At 37.7% G+C, this 18,150-nt stretch overlaps 1 protein-coding gene and 1 pseudogene across 8 annotated transcripts in view; both read left to right on the top strand.

Annotated features, from left to right (window-relative positions):
• Positions 1–18,150, top strand: part of LIN52 (lin-52 DREAM MuvB core complex component) — a 146,501-nt gene that overhangs the window by 71,510 nt on the left and 56,841 nt on the right. The window lies entirely within an intron of this gene.
• LOC120231959 overlaps positions 1,003–18,150 on the top strand; it is a 34,402-nt pseudogene continuing 17,254 nt past the window's right edge.

The following is an 18,150-nucleotide window of genomic DNA, read 5'->3' on the forward strand; positions in this document are numbered from 1 at the left end:
TTGTTGTCCATCATATTACAAGATGGCTGCTACAGTTTTTGACACCACAGGCCAACAATAGTATCCTAAGATAGGAAGGGGAATTGTTTTCCTTCTGTGCTTCTTCTGGTCAATGAGAAAAAGACCAGAAGCTCAGAAGAAATTTTCCCTTACATGCCATTGAACAGTTTTGGTCACAATCCTATGCCTAAACTAATCATTGTCAAGAGAAGTGAGACTAGCATGATTAGTTTAGATGGACTAATAATGGTTCTAATAATGGACTAATAATGGACTAATAACTGGAAAGAGCTGAGTCTCCCCTGAGTACATGCTCACTTTTTACCTGAATAGAACCAGGGTTTTGTTAACAAAGATTAAGTGAGGAAATGGCTATGTGTAGACAGCTACCTAGGTCTACCAGTCTGTAGCCCTAGAAGGTTAGGAACCAATGTTTTTAAAATAGACAGTAGTTGCTGTTTTTTTTTAATACTTCTAAAAAAATTTATTTTGAGAGAGAGGGGGAGGGAGAATGGGGAAAGGGTGAAGTGAGGAGAGAGAGAATTCCAAGCAGCCTCTGTACTGCCAGTGCATGAGCCCGGCACAGGGCTTGATCTCAAAACAGTGAGATCATGATCTGAGAAGACAGGCAGTGCTTCTAAAGATACCAAATCAAGGCTAAGCTCTGTTCAGATATCAAAATAGTGACCCAAGTTGATGAGTTTCTAAGTTAATAGTAACTGAAAGGGTTGGTATTTTTTTTTTAACTTAATCATTCAGTAAATGAATGAGAGAGTCGTATATGGATATAGTCTGTTGAGCATGAAGTTAAAGAGGAAAAAAAGCATTCTTGTCCTTGATATTACAGTTCATTAGAGAGCACTAGGGAGGAGTACTCATCTCAGACAGGGTCAGAAGAAGTAATCCTGAACTATCTTTACGGATGGACAGTCAACAATGGTGGGGGGGATGAGGGTGGTGATTGCCTCCCAGAGAGTGGGTAAGGTAGTCTGGGCATGAGCAATGGTGAAAGCATGGCATGCTGTGTTTGGAGGACTGCTGAGTAAGCAGTTTGGAGGTGAGGATGGAAAACCAAGAAGGAGGGGCGCCTGGGTGGCTCAGTCAGTTGTGTGTCCAACTCTTGATTTCAGCTCAGGTCATGATCTCAGGGTCATGAGATCGAGCCCTGTGTGGGGCTCCATACTGAGCATGGAGACTGCTGAAGATTCTCTCTCTCCCTCTCTCTTTGCCTCTCCCCTGCTTGCTCTCTTTCTCTCTCTGTCTCTCAAAAAAAAAAAGGTTTAAAAAAAGAAAACTAACAAGTAGCCTGATTATACATATGAGCCAGAGTGTTATCCCAAAGGCCACTAAAGAATGTTAAGTAGAGAGGTCAGCTGACCGCTTGTTAGGAAGAGTACTCTGATAGTTGAAGGCAGAACCTGCTGACTTGTACTTCACTGTATTTTCTCTCCCTCTCTTTTTAGTGTCTGGCACATTACAGGTATTCATGACTGGTAGACCACAAGAAGCAGCGAGATCAGTTTTAAAAGATGCAGTGATATGGGTGTTTCAGATAACTCTCTTTCTAACTTGAGTAGTTTTGATTGGTTTTATTAACGAGAATAGAGAATGCAAATAAAAGTACTGATTCGGGCTGGGAGATACTTGGTTTCAACCTGTTCTGTCTTGTCTTGAATGTCTTGTTGGGACATTGTAAGACATCACTTTAACTTAGCTAAATTGTTTAATAAACAATTTAGGCATATGGAAATAAACATGTCTAGTCTTTCTACTGCTTATAGATATACTCCATATATACAGATGTATTCTTGTTTATTATTGACAAGCTTTTCCTTGCTTAATTGTGACTTGCTGGCATTTTTAGAGCCCTTAATTTCTCAAGAAAAATAGACACTAGGGCCCCTTTTGACTGGATGAAGCCAATTTGGGAACAAGCTCCAGACCTTTTCTGTCCCGCTGCAAGATATTAGCATTGACAACTCTTTCCCTTGAGAAGGAATCCACATGGTAGACTCTGGGCTGAGCTTAAATGTCAGTTCCTTTGGGAGACCCTACCTGATTGCTAGACTAGGTTATTCTTGCTTTCACTCCCTCATTATAAACGTTCTACCAGCAATGTCTTCTTCCCCATACTCTTAACTCAGTATTGCATTTACTTGTTAGAGTGTCTGCTTTGTTCTCCACTGGGTCCCCTCAGTGCCTGACACATAGGTTCCAGGAAGGTAAGCAAAGGAGGACAAAGGCAAGAACACTTCTGAGCTTAGGCAATCTCTTTATTAAAACATCAGTGATATCTTTATCTATAAAAAAATTCAATTTGGCTGCTAGTGTTATTGCTGCTTTTACTTCTTCTGTTTTGTCTCTGCCTTTGTATATTTGTAAATCTACAAATCCACATGGAAAGGAAATTCTGGCATTAACTCAAGCTGCCGTATGATGTAGCTATGCAAAGGATTATTTATAGACCCAAACACTCTTCTCTCCATGAATTTATAATCTCTATAGAATGAAAGGAATTAGGTCCCCCAAGGTGGCTGCTGTTCTTAGCCCCAATAAAAACCTCTGATTCTTTTCTGTCAACAATATGTAGTCCCACATGTGTATGGAAGTTTTGAGATCAGTGGGTGGAAATTACGTTTTGTATTACTTGTAATAAAGGGAAAGAGCTTACCTTTTGGACATCTTTCTCACTTTTCTAGAACTTTTATACTTTAGACTGTATTAGTTTTTACAAATCCCTTCTAGTTGATGTCTGATAAACATTAATTAACTTACTCTTTACTTTCCCAAGCACTAATGGAAATACTGGATTATAACCAATCTAATACTCTCTGGACATTTTACCAGACACTTTCCTCAATGTGATTTAAGGCAGTTTATAATCACTCTTTGCAGTCTTGAGGCCAGTTTCAATTCATGAGACTCATATATCCTGGCTAGTTTTAATTAATTTTGCAAGGAAGATGCCAGGAGAAGCACTATTAAATACTTTCTTATAATCAGGTTCTTTCATCTATTGGGTTCTTGTCAGCCACTAATCTTGTAATTTTATCACAATAAAATCTAGAAGTTTCTCTGACATAGTTGGTTCTTTACTCTTGTTCTTCAGTGCTAAGTACTCATGGTTTGGGTAACCTTATGTTTATGGTTGTCTTATTCAGAATTGATGTTGGAGAATTTGTCTAGATTTATAGTAATACTTTGTAGAATCCATTTTTTAACATTAGGATTTGGGAATTGGCTTTACTTGGTATCATATGTATTCCACCATTTATTTGGTCTTTTTGGGTGACTCTATCAGCCAGAATTCAGTGGGGAGTAACTTGAAAAGGGAAATTTTTAAATAAAGAATTGTTAAACTGTTAACTAGGTGAAAGGGGTAGAAGAAGACTGTAAAGAGTGCAGAGGTAAAAACTGCAGAAAACTGCTTCCCCCAAGGCTGAAGGAGAGTGAACCACAGAGGAAGTTAGAAACTTAAGGGAGGTCCCCACAAGGCTGAGCTTCATACCTCTGGAGAGAGAGAGGACATGGCTGCTTCCAGAACATGCTGCCCACTGCCAGAGGGAACTCTGGTGAATTACAGGGGCAGCCACCCTGTGGTGGTAAGTTATCTCAGCTGCAGGGAGCCCTGCCACTGAACTGAACAGGCCACTGTTGGCGAGGTGAACAGTGCTGGGACCCTCACATGCCAACCTGCTGTCACTGTGGAGAAAAACCATGCACTGTAAAAAGGAAGAAAAGTTCTTTCTGCTTCAACCTTGCAGTCTCCGACCAGTACCCTCTCTATTGACAAGCTTAACATCGAGCCAGCAGATAGGAGAAATGTAGTGTACTGCGAGGTCCAGCTCTAGTATCACAAAGCAGGGCAGAGAAAAGTGAGTTAGGAGCTGAGTGGCAATAAATGAATAATTGTCACAGTGAGTAAAAGCTTCGTGTAAAGTTAAATCTTGCAAATTAAATACTTTAATTTCGCATCATGAATAGTTTTGTTTTGTTTTTTAAGTAGGCCCCACGCCCAATGTGGGGCTTGAACTCACGACCCTGAGATCAAGAGTCAGATGCTCTATCTTACCAACCAGGTGCCAGGCACCCAGCACCCCTCATTTTTTTTTTTCAATAGATGTTTCTTTTTCTCAAAGCAGATTACACCTGTAATTTTTGCAGTTGGCTGGGTGGCATTCACTACCTTGGCAATACTATCTGAACCAGTGATTGACTTTGCTATAAATGTTCCTCAAAACTTCTGTTGGCTACTTACACAAAGGGGTTTGAAAAATGTTATTTAATCAATAAGTTTTAACAAATATTTAAAATTAAGGAAAAACCTAATTATAATTAGAAGACAGAGCATGAATGTGGATAGAAGATGGCTCTCGTAACCTCTGAATCCCATTGAATTCTCTTAATTTCCTTTATGAATAATTCTCTTCTCTCTTCTAATCATTTTATTTTTCTTGAACTGTTATCTTTTTTTTTTTTTTTTTTTTTAAGCCACATTGAGCCCTCCTGTTTCTGACTTCCATTAGTACTCACCTGTTATTTATGCTTGTCTTCCCAGCTAAATTGTAAGACCCTTGCTGTTAGGGACCATGCTTTATATTATTTTTGTATGTTACAAAAATAGTATTGTACAGGGACATCTGGCTGGCTTAGTCAATACAGCATGGACTCTTGATCTCCCAGTCATGAATTTGAGCCCCAATTTGGGCTTAGAGATTACTTAAAAAAGAAAGAAAGAAAGAGAAAGAGAGGAGAAAGAAAGAGAAGAGAAAGAGAGAAAGAAGGAAAGAAAGAAAATGAAAGAGAAGAGAGAGAGAGAGAGAGAGAGAAAGAAAGAAAGAAAGAAAGAAAGAAAGAAAGAAAGAAAAAGAAAGAAAGTCAAGACCCAACTGTATGCAGACTAAAAATATCCACTAAAAAAAAAACGAAACAGTATTGTGCAAATGCCTGTTGAATAGATGGGACTCTTTTCATATTTATAGAATAAGAAATGGAAACATAGTCTTTAAAACAATCAGAGAACGATAGGTACTTACCCCTTCTTTTCTCCATTTCTACTTTTTCAAAAGCTATCCACTGTCTCTTGCTCTTTAGAAAGACTATAACTAAATTACAAATGTAAAGTCAAAACCAAAACCAAGGTAGGAGTAGGAAAGCTGACAAAACAGTCAAATCGTGGAGGAAGCTGGAAAGTATCTATAGTGAACAATAAATTTGGGAAGAGAGTGCTTCCAGGTTCAGATGGCTTAAACGTATACATGTGCTTTTCTTTCCTTCCCAAGTCCTACTATAACAGTTTTGTGTTTTTTTTTTTTTTTAAAGAAAGATATAAGCTCTCAAGGAGAGTAAAGGAAAGAGGACAACAGCCACAACCTTGTGGAGGCTGGTTGGTATATGAACCTAGCATACCTAAGAAAAACAGTCCTACAAATATCATATGTTTGCACGTATAGGAGGATTAGGAGGAACTTGACGGAGGAACAAGGGGGAGAAGAAGGGCGGAAATGGTGGGGGAAAGGGAGAGAGGCAAACCATGAGAGACTCTTGAATGCTGACAAAAACTGAGGACTGATGGATGTGGGGGGGAGGGGGGATTGGCATGGAGGAGGACACTTGTGGGGATGAGCACTGAGTGTTATGTGGAAACTAATTTGACAATAAACTATTTGTAAAAACAAAAAAAAGAAAAAAAAAAGAAAACAGTCCTAAAATTTGGAAAGCCAAGAACCAAGCCAATTCATATTTCACAATAAGAAGGCTGAAGATTGTTATCTGGTGGATAGAGGAAATAGTGTAAATAAGGAGGATTCATTAAAATCTGTTTAAGAAAGGGTCAGATGCCCAGATCACCTGCTTTATTCTACCTCACAAAAGACTGGAGCTTTATTTTCTACAGAAGGTAAAACAAAGTGATTCTTCAACTGGTGGATATAGATCACTGGAGGATGGGAGTTTCTGTACTAAAAATGTAGCAAATCATGAGACCACCCTGCCCTCCAGAACCAGGCCTTCAACCTCCAATCAGGAAGTTGGTACAGTGGAATCTGACCAGCCCAAGAAGATTAAAGGCACTGACATTGGAAGTTCTACAACTAAACAGCTTGGTCATACTTCAGTGAAGTTCACAGTCAACAAGCCCAACTTCTATACTCTCAAGCAGCTTTTCAAGGAGCTTTTTAGTCCTCTACTCTTACATATGAAAAAACAGTGAAAAGTTATTAACATCTGAGAAAAGCCCCTGACATAGAAAATTTTAAAAAACAAAGGCGACAAATGGAAAAAATCAGCTCAGAGAAAACAGACTATGCAAAACTATCCTATTAATGTCCTCAGAGAGAAGATATTGCAAATTTAGTAAGAACAGAATGCTGTTAAAAAGGACTATACAGAAAGAAGGAAAGAGCTCATGGAAATTAAAAATATGATAGAAATGGGGGCGGCTGGGTGGATCAGTCAGTTGGGCGTCTGACTTCAGCTCAGGTCATGATCTCGCAGGCTGTGGGTACGAGCCCCACATTGGCTCTGTGCTTACAGCTCAGCCTGGAGTTTGCTTCTGATTCTGTGTCTCCCTCTCTCTCTCTGCCCGTCCCCCTCTTGTGCTCTCTCTCTCTCAAAAATAAACATTAAAGGAGTGCCTGGGTGGCTTAGTCGGTTAAGCGTCCGACTTTCGCTTAGGTCATGATCTCGCGGTTCATGGGTTCGAGCCCCGCGTCGGGCTCTGTGCTGACTGCCAGCTCAGAGCCTGGAGCCAGTTTCAGAGTCTGTATCTCCCTCTCTCTCTGACCCTCCCCCTCTCTCTGACCCTCCCCTGCTCACGCTGTCTCTCTCTCTCTCTCTCCTAGAAATAAATAAATATTTTTTAAAAAATAAATAAACATCAAAAATAAACATTAAAGGAGTGCCTGGGTGGCTTAGTCGGTTAAGCGTCCGACTTTTGCTTAGGTCATGATCTCGCGGTTCATGGGTTCGAGCCCCGCGTCGGGCTCTGTGCTGACTGCCAGCTCGGAGCCTGGAGCCTGTTTCAGTCTGTGACTCCCTCTCTCTCTGACCCTCCCCTGCTCACGCTGTCTCTCTCTCTCTCCTAGAAATAATAAAAAACATTAAAAAAAATTTTAAATAAAAAATAAAAAAATATGATAGAAATGAAAAATTCTATCAGAACTGTCAGAATTGAAGTTAAGGAAATAGAGTAGAGCAAAAGGACATGAAAAGAGAAAAGCAAAGAAAAGAGAACCAATCTGTGAAAGCCAAAAATCTGAATAATAGGAGTTCCAGAAAGAGAAAAGGGGAAATAGAAAAGAAATCATTAATGAAATACTTTAAGAAAACTTCCCAAAATTAAAAGACCTATATTTCCAGTCTGAAAGATCTTGACAGGTGCAAAAAATAGATGAAAATAAATCTGCTCCAAGGCACATCATTATGAAATTTCAGAACTCTGGAGAAGAAGATAAGATCTTAGAAGCTTCCAGAGAAGGCAGACAAAAAACAGATTTCAAAAGGATGAGAATCAGAATGTCTCCAACATTGAAGACCATTGGAACAAAGCCTTCAAAATTCAGAGGGAAAATTATTTTCAACCTCGGATGCCAACTTAAGTGAAAAGATGAAATAAAGACATTTTTGGACATGACAGATCCAAATTAATTGACTTCCCATAGACTCTTATGAACTATTGGAAGTCACGCACCACCCAGATGAGGAAATAAGCCAAGAAAGAAGACAACATGTTAGAAAACAGGAGCTCCCCGAGCTTTCCCGAGGTGAGAGAATAGAAATCCCCAGGTGATTGCTGTGTACAGGCACAGAGGACAGTTAGACCATATCAGAGACTTCTTCAGGAAGATGAAATTGATAAATTATAGGACATATCTCAATATCTTAAGATTTAGACAACAGGCAGACGTAGTCTGTGGTTGAATTAAAAATAAGTACCTAGAAAACTAAGCAAATTATAAAACCCAAGACACCTGGCTGGCTCAGTTGATTAAGGCATACAACTCTCTTGATCTCGGGGTTGTAAGTTGGAGCCCCACTTTAGGTGTAGAGATTACTTGAAAATAAAAGACCCAAACAAAACAAAAAAAACATGCAAGAAAGGAAAGGTAATCATAGTTTATTACATGGCTTTGCTATAAATAGCATTTTATAATCATAGTAATGCAGAACATGAGTATCAATCTAAGTAAATTTAGAATATATAACAGAATAGAAGATGGAATGCTTGCACAAGTATGGTGAAAAATTTAGGTGGGGGTGGGGAAAGGAGCTAAATCATCACTTTCTATTTTGGGGGAAGTCAACAGATAATGCCTCAAATTGGAAAATCAGGAAATAGTAATATAAATGTGTTATTTAATCATGTAGAGGCATAGAGGTAATATAAAATAAACAGGGTCAAATGGTTACCACTAAGGAGTTAAAGATGAATTATAGATTTTCTTAACCTCATAGACTTGGTTTTTGAAACATGTACATGTATAGCTTTAAATTTAAAAATATTGTTAAAAACAGGTGAAATAGGTATTTGAAAGGACAGAGACAATATTGTAACACTTAAAGAAAATTTTTTTAAATATTTGTTCAGTTTTGAGAGACAGAGAAAGACAGAGCTTAAGTGGGGGAGGGACTGAGAGAGATAGGGAGACACGGAATCCAAAGCAGGCTCCAGGCTCTGAGCTGTCAGCACAGAGCCTGGCACGGGGCTCAAACTCCTGGACTACAAAATCATTACCTGAGCCGAAGTCGGACGCCCAGCCAACTGAGCCACCCAGACACCCCTGGATTTTGTACCATTTAGAGAAGCAAAGCTAAATAATGTTCAGTAGGAAAATAAGTGGAAACCAAAAGGGAAAATGTATATGATAAGCCAAAAAGAAAAGATGTCTAACTCTGCTTAAGAAAAGGAAGCTAATTACTTTGAACTAAAATGTGGTTGCTTATATATTTTCAGTTTTGTGTTAGAAAGTCCGCTTGCCCAAACTTACTATGACCCAAAATAAGTAATTCACAGTTTTGGGATAGGAAGCAATTGTATTTCCGCCCTATGATAAGAAAAGGAACCCCAAATCAAGCCCTTAGTGATATGTTGGTGACCGGATTTGACTAAGGAATTTCATTCCTTCCCATCTTTCCTCCTCTGATATAAATGGTTCTTTCCTTACTATTTAGTTCAGTTGCAGTTCAGTTGGAAAAAAGATTAAATTCTATGTTAAGTTGACCTCTGGTGACTGGTAGGAATTTTGGTGGATGGAATTTTACTTTTTAACTTGGCACTGAACTGTACATTTAACACTAGGTCTGGGTGATCTCCCTGGGGAGAGTGGAATTGATGGATCCTTTTGCTGCCAGTGTCGGGTGGCCTGTCAGGAGAGCAGGTGTTGCTGGGATGGCTCATGCATTCAGGAGTCATAGTGCAAATCTGATCAAGGCATATATTCCCCAAACCACTCAGGCTAGTGTCTCTCCTGGGGAAGAAGCCAACATTGGCCTCCTATGCTTTAAAAAAAGAAAAAGAAAGAAAAGAAAAAGAAAGAAAAAAAACTAATTATCAACCTACAGCAAATGCCATTCCACTCAAATCCCTGAAGGATAAAGGCGTAGGTGACAAATGTTCCTGGAGAGAGAGTTGAGCTGTCACTTGTCTTTTTAATGGATCACCCATGTTTGGCTATAGAATCGCATGCTATTTCTCCTTATTGTGTGTTTCATCTGAAGAAATACCGAATATCTGGAAGCACAAAAGAATTGCAAAATTTTTATAAGCTCTTTGGGTTTGAACAGAATCCAGTGTCAAGGCAGATGCTAGGGGCTTCATTTTATTGCTCCTAAAGTATTCAGGGAAGAGTGTCTATTGACTTAGTTGTCCCTAACACTTTACCTATTTTTCCTTACTTTTGATTAGACCTATTACATCCCATTTTGTCTGCATCAACTAACTGTGGGCATTTATTCATGCCCTGTTCCAGTGGACAGTTAAAACAACAATGGGGAGAAGTTAGAGGTTTTTTGGAGGTGTTTTTGTTTTTATTTTTGTTTTGCCACAATATTAAGGAAGAACTTTCCAAATGTCCAGAAATCAAATGGACTCTCAAAAAGTAGCAAGTTCCTTATCACTGGGAATGCTTAGTTGAGACAAAGCTCTTCAACCAGCTATGGAATGTTACTGAGATACTGTTTGGACTTAGGTGGGAGCTTAGATTAGGTGATCTCAAATATTCTTTTTAACCAAGAGAGTTATATAGAGCCTATTATTTTTGCTTTCACCACCAAAATAAACAGCTGATCTCCCTGTTCAGTTGCTGTAGTGTGTGTCAGGAATGGTTTTGTAAGAGAGTAAAGTTGAGACTGGAAGATCAGTTAGGTTGTCAGTAAGAATCCAGGGGCAAGACAGAGAAGACCTCAAGTAAGGCAGTGGTGAGGCAGAAAATGCGACTGATTTGAGATGTTTGTGCTAGAGAATCAACAAGATTCAGTCACCAGTTGAAGATGAGAATGAAGGAATTCCATCATACCATATGATCTTTCCCAGGTTTCCAAGTGAGGGCATTCAGTAGATGGGCTTCCATTGCCTAGAATGAAGATACAGATGATAATGCAGGCTTGAAAAGGAGAGAGAGAAGTAAATAAAAACTAGCATTGTCTTTAACTTCCTGTTGTGGCAGTAACCATTCTGGTTGCTTTCTTTAGATAAAGATTGTAAAGTATCGATATTTTCCTTAAAATATTGGATATAGCACTCTGTGGACCGATCCCTGAACACTGTAGTATTGTTTCCTTTGATCTGGAAACTGCTTCTACTAATGGAAATTAAGATTTGTGTTTGTTGGTTAGCACTTATATTACCCAGAGTTGGCTCATACTGAACTTAAAAATCAATTAAAAATTCTAAGTTTTTCCATTATCAAATCATGTGCCTCTTCCCATCCTACACAGCTTTTTAAAAAAATAAATACCATATTTTACATTTATCCAACAGCCCTTTCTAGCTTCATTACTCTTCAAACTCTGGGAACCTATACTTCTAGGCTGTATACTTTCCTCTGAATATTTATCTATGAAGATTTCTAAACGTTATACCTCATTTCTCTCTTGCAAAAGTACCCTATGTCTTTTCCTTTCTGTGGCTGCCTTCTAAAGTGCCTTGGCCCTTCCTTTCCACTTGTCTATATCTTATTCACACTTCAGGCCCAATTCAGGCTTAGTGCTAAAATTTTCTAGTCCTTAGTAGTGCTGTTTCCACATGGGGGCTTCTATAGCACTTAATCTACCTGTATTATGGTCCTTATCATAATTTCTCTTAATGGTTTTTTGTTTGTTATTTTGGTCTACTGTAAACATTCTTAGAATATCTTCTGTATTACTGAAATAGAGTCTTTGAAGGAGGGATCAAATGTTTATAGGTTACTTGCCTTGATAACATAATAAGCTCTTGTAAAGGCTGATGAACAAGTTCTAGAACTTCCTTAAATCTTTATCAGCTTTGTGTTCCTAAGGTTTTTACAGATTGCCTCAATAATTATATAATGGCTTGAAATTCCATCATACCTTTCAAATAGGACTTTCATTACACTAAAAAGTTTCTTGCTGCCCTCTTGTGAAAAGCTAAGTAATACTACCAATTAACAATGCTCAGGAAAGTTAAGTATAGTTGACTCTTGAAGAACACAGGTTTGAACTGCCCAAGTCCACTTATACGTGGATTTTTTATAGTACAGTACTGTAAATATATTTTCTCTTCCTTATGATTTTCTTAATAACATTTTTTCCCTAGCTTATTGTATTATAAGAATACTATATTTAATACATGTAACATAAAGAACATATGTTAATTGACTGTTTATGTTATCTGTTACCTGTTAAGGCTTCTGGTCAATAGTAGGCTATTAGTAATGAAGTTTTGGGGGACTCTAAAGTTTTACACAGATTTTGACTGCATGGGGGGTGGGCACATTGTTCAAGGGTCAACTGTAATTTTCATCTAAATTTTACTAAGACTAACATTTCTCACATTTTTAGGAATTTTATATCTTCAGATTCTCAAGTCACTTCATAATTACTAATGAGCATTTCTTCCCTTTTTGTGTATATCTAAGGGATATGAAATATAAATTTATTTGATTACCTGCCAGAATTTATAGTGCTACGTTTTGCCACATTACCAACCTCAAAGCAGAATAAAAATAAAAATAAATATAATTCTTGGTGAACTCTACAGTATTGTATTTAACAGTAACTTATTTTAGAAGTGGAGTTTAAATGTTCCATTTTCTTTCTGACTAAAAATAGAAGAGAGGTTTTTTTTTTAATTTGATAAGACTTCATAATAAAAGTAAAATGATGAGTAGTCCGTACCCTGAGCTACGCTTCTCTTTATTTCTCTTGTAAAATTGAGCAATCTTCAGTCCCTTTCCCTTTTGGAAAATTCACTCTTTCTGCTACAAACCATAGGGAAGATAATAAGCATTTTGGACTTTTGGCTGTTGTTAAAATCTGTATGATATGCAAAAACATCTATCATCATGCTTATTCATGAAAGACTGAATGCTTCCTCCCTGAGACTGGGAACAAGGCAAAATGTCTGCTTTCAGCAGTTTAAAAAAAAAGTTTATCTATTTTGAGAGAGAAAACACGAGTAGGGGAAGGGTAGAGATGGAGGAAGAGAGAATCCCAAGCAGGCTCCATACTCAGAGCAGACCCCAACATGGGGCTCAGACCCATGACCATGAGATCATGACCTGAGCCAAAATCAAGAGTCAGACAATTAACCAGTTGAGCCACCCAGGCACCCCTGCTTTTAGCATTTTTATTTGATGTTTTACCAAAGATCATAACTGGTGAAATAAGGAAAGACAGAAAAATTAAAGGTTTGCAGATTGGGAAAGAGGCAAAACTGTCTTTATTCAAAGATGATATTATTATTTACATGGAACTCTAAGGAATCCACAAAAAAAAGCAACTAGAACTAGTAAGTGAAATAAAGCAAGGTTCCAGGACACAAAATCAAGGTACAAAAATCAATTTTACTTCTATATTCTAGCAGTGAATAATAGGTAAGTTTATTTTTAAAAAAAATTTATAACCTCAGAAACCATGAAATTCTTAGGGATAAAATTTAGCTAAGTATGTGTAAGACATGTATACTGAAACCTACAAAGCATTGCTGAGAGATTTAAAGATCTAAGTAAATAGAGATATATACCATGTTTATATATAAGAAAGCTGAATATCATTATATTTGTTCTCTCTTGACTGATCTATTTAAATTTTTTAAAATATTTTTTATTTCTTTCTGAGAGACAGTGTGAGCAGGGGAGAGTCAGAGAGAGCGGGAGACACAGAATCCGAAGCAGGCTCCAGGCTCTGAGCTGTCAGCACAGAGCCCTATGTGGGGCTCGAATCCACGAACCATGAGATCATGACCTGAGCTGAAGTCGGATGCTTAACCGACTGAGCCACCCAAGCGCCCCTAGACTGAGCTATTTAAATGTTTATTTTGAGGGAGAGTGTGAGTGGGTGAGGGGCAGAGAGAGAAGGAGAGAAAGAGAGGATCTTAAGCAGACTCCATGCTCAGCCCATGCCTGGGGCTCAATCTCACAACCATTCAGTCATGACCTGAGCCGAAATCAATCAGACACTTAACTGACTGACCCACCCAGGTGCCCCTTAGACTGATCTATTTATTTAATGCAATTCCAATCAAAATCCTATCAGGCATTCTTGAGGAATTGAAAGCTGATTGATTCTAAAGTTTATATAGAAGTGCAAAGGACTTAATAACCAGAACAATTTTGAAAAAAAAAAAAATGTTGGAATTTACACAGCCTAATTTCAAATCTTATTGTAAAGTACAGTTATTAGGACAGTGCCGTTTTGACAGAAAGATAGACATAGAGATGAATAGAACAGAGTAGAGTCCAGAAATAGACCCATATTTATATGCGGTCATTTGGTTTTTGACAAAAGTACCAGAAGAGTTCAAGGATAGTCTTTTTAACAAATAATGCTAGAATACCTGGATATCTTTGTGGGAAGAAATTAACCTTAGCCTTACCTCACAACATGAAAAGATGAACTCAAAATAGGTGACAGATGTAAATGTTAAACCTGAAACTAAAACTTCTAGTAGAAAATGTAAGAGAAAATCCTCACATCCTTGGGATAGCCAAAGACTTCTTAAATCACACAAGCAGCATGAACCATAAAGCAAAAACTTGATAAATTGTACTTCTTCAAAATTAAAAAACTCTGCTTTTCAGAAGATACTGTTAAGGAAATGAAAAGACAAATCAGACTGGGATAATATATTTGCAATACATATGCAGTTGATCTTCATTCATGGATTCTGTGTTTGCAACTTCACCTGTTCGCTAAAATTAAAACCCCCAAAGCAGGTATTTGTGGTGCTTTCATGATCATTTGTGGACCTGCACAGGGTGGCAAAAATTTTGAGTTGCCCTACATGCTGGCTCCCAGCTGTTGTTAAATAAGGTGGTGCTGTCTGCCTTCTTGTTTTAGTTTTCATACTATAAACAAGTGTCATTTTCATGGCCTATTTTGTGCCACTTATTTTGCATTTTTATTCTTTTTGTTGATGATTTTGCAATTTAGAATGGCCCCAAAGCACAATGCTGAAGTGCCATCTAGTGTTCCTAAGTACAAGGTTAAAATGGTGCCTGATGGAGAAAATACATGTATGAGATAAGCTTCATCCAGGCATGAGTTACAATGCTGCTGGCTGGGAGTTTAATGTTAACGTAATCAGCAATATATATTAAATGTATTGAATAAGTTGTCTTTAAATAGAAACAGGGGCGCCTGGGTGGCTCAGTCAGTTCAGCGTCTGACTTCGGCTCAGGTCATGATCTCACGGTTATGGGTTCGAGCCCCATATCAGGCTCTGTGCTGACAGCTAGCTCAGAGCCTGGAGCCTGTTTCAGATTCTGTACCTCCCTCTCTCTCTGACCCTCACCTGCTCATTCTGTCTCTCTCTCAGAAATAAATAAAACATTAAAAAAAATTTTTTTTAAATAAACAGAAACAAATGAGGTTATGTACTGACTGGTTGACTAAAATGTTGTGACTAGAGGCCGTCAGGAACCTAACCCAGTATATCCCGTAGGAGCAGTGGTTCAGTATTTGTTAACTCACTATTCTTAGTGACATCATACAGTATAACTACCCAGAATAATGAGAATCAAAGATACTTGATGAAGGACTTTATCCAACATATATTTTTAACAATTTAATTTCTTGATAATAGAAAGATGAATAATCTAAAATGGAAGCTTAATGATGGCCAAGAAGCATGTGAAAATATGCTTAACACCATTAGTCATCAGGGAAATTGTGCACATTGAAAATCACAGTGAGATACCACTACATGCCCATTAGGTTTGCAAAAATTTAAGATGGATAATTTAAGTGTTGGGGAAGATGTGGAACAACTGGAACCTCATACATTGCTGATGGGAATGAAAAATGGTATAGTCACTTTGGAAAAGTTTGGCAGTTTATTATAATGTTAGACATATTTACCATCTAGCCTCACAATTCCACTCCTAATTTTGTACTCAAGATAACTGAAGAGGTACCTGGTTGGCTCAATCAGTTAAGCGGCTGACTTTGGGTCAGGTCATGATCTCACAGGTTGTGAGTTCAAGCCCCGCATCAGGCTCTGTGCTGACAGCTCAGAGCCTGGAGCCTGCTTCGGATTCTGTGTCTCCCTCTCTTGTGTCTCCCATGCTCACACTCATTCTCTCTCTCTCTCTCAAAAATAAACATTAAAAAAATTCATTAAAAAAAGGTAAAACACACATCTGCACAGAGATATAAACATTTGTGAAAACTCATCACAACATATGATTAAAAATGGGTACAGTATGTTGTATGTCCATCATATCTCAAGAACATTACTTTTCGAAGAATGAGTTGGTTGAAATTTGGGAGGGTGGTTAGGAGAGGAACCACGTATTTCCTGATGTGACACATTTCACAGAACCAGTACTTGAATAAATATATCTATTTAATGTGCTTCTGAAAAATTATAGAACAATTTTTATTAGTTTTAGTAGGAAAAACTATAGTGCATTTTATCCCAACCTAAGATACCCAGATAAATTTCATGGGTAGAAAAATATATAAACTGAACAATGAAAATAGGTTTAAGTAATAAGTAAGAATTTGAAAATACATAAATAGATTGTATAAAAAACATAATATATTAAAACTTGATTGCCTTTACCAAGGGAAGAAGAGAAGATTTGACAGCAATAGTAGTGGAGATGGGGTATGAGAGAGTTACCTTTTGGAAGATCCATTCTTCTTGCTGTACTGTTTTCTTCACCAATTTTGCAACCTTTTGGGGGCTCAAATTATCTTGCACTCAGACTGCACTTAAAGTCATAGCATAAACATGAAAATATTTTAAATCATATGGAAATAGTGCAAGTGATTATAGAATTACAGATGATATGGGGGCACCTGGGTGGCTCAATCGGTTAAACTTTTGATTTTGGCTCAGGTTATGATTTCACAGTTGATGAGCTCGAGCCTCTCATTGGGCTCTGCACTGACAGCACAGAGCCTGCTTGGGATTCTTTCTCTGCCTCTCTCTCTCTGTCTCTCTCTTTCAGTCTCTCAAAATAAATAAATTTAAATTAAAAAAAAAAAGAATTACAGATGCTGTTATCCCATCATCCTTCTTGCTTGGCATACATACACAAAGCAAATGTTGGGTTCACTCAAATATGGGCACACAACACAAATGCAGTCCATATTCTCTGACTGGAGAACTGGTATTGTTGAATAGAATGCACCAATTTGAAATAGCACTTTTTATAAAACCATTATATAAAAACAAAGTCTATTGTAGTTTATACACCAGGAACAAGTAGAATATAACATTTTTAAAAGATAGCCTTCTTGATTTAAGAAGAATTTCAAATACTTAATTAAGGGTTTGCTCTACCAAGAAGTTTGTAAAACCTTTATGGAGCAGATGGTACACTTTATTGAGAGACATTAAAGAAAACTTAAATAACTCTCATGAACTAGAAGGAAAACAAAAGCCAGTGTACTAAAACCTTTATTTAATTTTTTCAAGTTTGTTTATTTTGAGAGAGAGTTTGTGTGCAGGGACAGGGAAGGGGCAGAGAGAGAGGGAGAGAGAGAATCCCAAGCAGGCTTTATGCTATCAATGCAGAGCCCCATGTGGGGCTTGTTCTCACAAACTGGGTTCATGACCTGAGCCGAAATCAAGAGTTAGACACTTAACCAACTGAGCCACCCAGGCACCCACTTTCTTTGAAAGTTATCTAAAAAGTAGTAAACAAGCATTATGTGAGTAAAGAGTACATGTATGTAGATCTGGAAATTGGAAAGTGAATTAGATTCAGTATTCCCATATGTCTTTCAAAGTAATTCTTTTTTTTCCAAAAATGTTAAAGTTTTTATTTAAATTCCAATTAGTTAACATACAGTGTAATATTAGTTTCAGGTGTACAATTTAGTGATCCAACACTTGTATACAACACCCAGTGCTCATCACCACAAGTTCTCTCCTTAATCCCCATCACCTATTAATCGCCCCCCCCCCCCGTAACTATCAGTTAGTTCTCTGTAGTTAAGAGTCTGTTTCTTTGTTTGCCTTTCTTTTTTTACCCCCAAGGTTGTTTGTTTCTTAAGTTCCACATACGAGTGAAATGGTATTTGTCTTTCTCTGACTAACTTTATTTCACTTAACATAATACTCTCTAGCTCCATTCATGTCCTTGCAAATAGCAAGATTTCATTCTTTTTATGGCTGAGTAATATTCCGTTGCATATATGTATATACACCACATCTTCTATTCATCAGTCAGTGGACATTTGGCCTATGTCCATAGTTTGGCTGTTGTAGATAATGCTGCTATAAACATTAGGGTGCATGTATCTCTTTGAATTAGTATTTTTGTATTCTTTGGGTAAATACTGAGCAGTACAATTGCTGGATCATAAGGTAGATCTCTATTTTTAACTTTTTGAGGAACCCCCCCGAGTTTTCCAGAGTGGCTGCACCTGGTTGCATTCCCACCAGTATTTTAAGAGGGTTGCTCTTTCTTTGCGTCCTTACCAACACCTGTTTTTTCTTGCGTTGGTAAGTTTAGCCAT

Source organism: Hyaena hyaena, unplaced genomic scaffold, assembly GCF_003009895.1.
Source record: "Hyaena hyaena isolate Hyena2069 unplaced genomic scaffold, ASM300989v1 scaffold_65, whole genome shotgun sequence".
Classification (NCBI taxonomy): domain Eukaryota; kingdom Metazoa; phylum Chordata; class Mammalia; order Carnivora; family Hyaenidae; genus Hyaena; species Hyaena hyaena.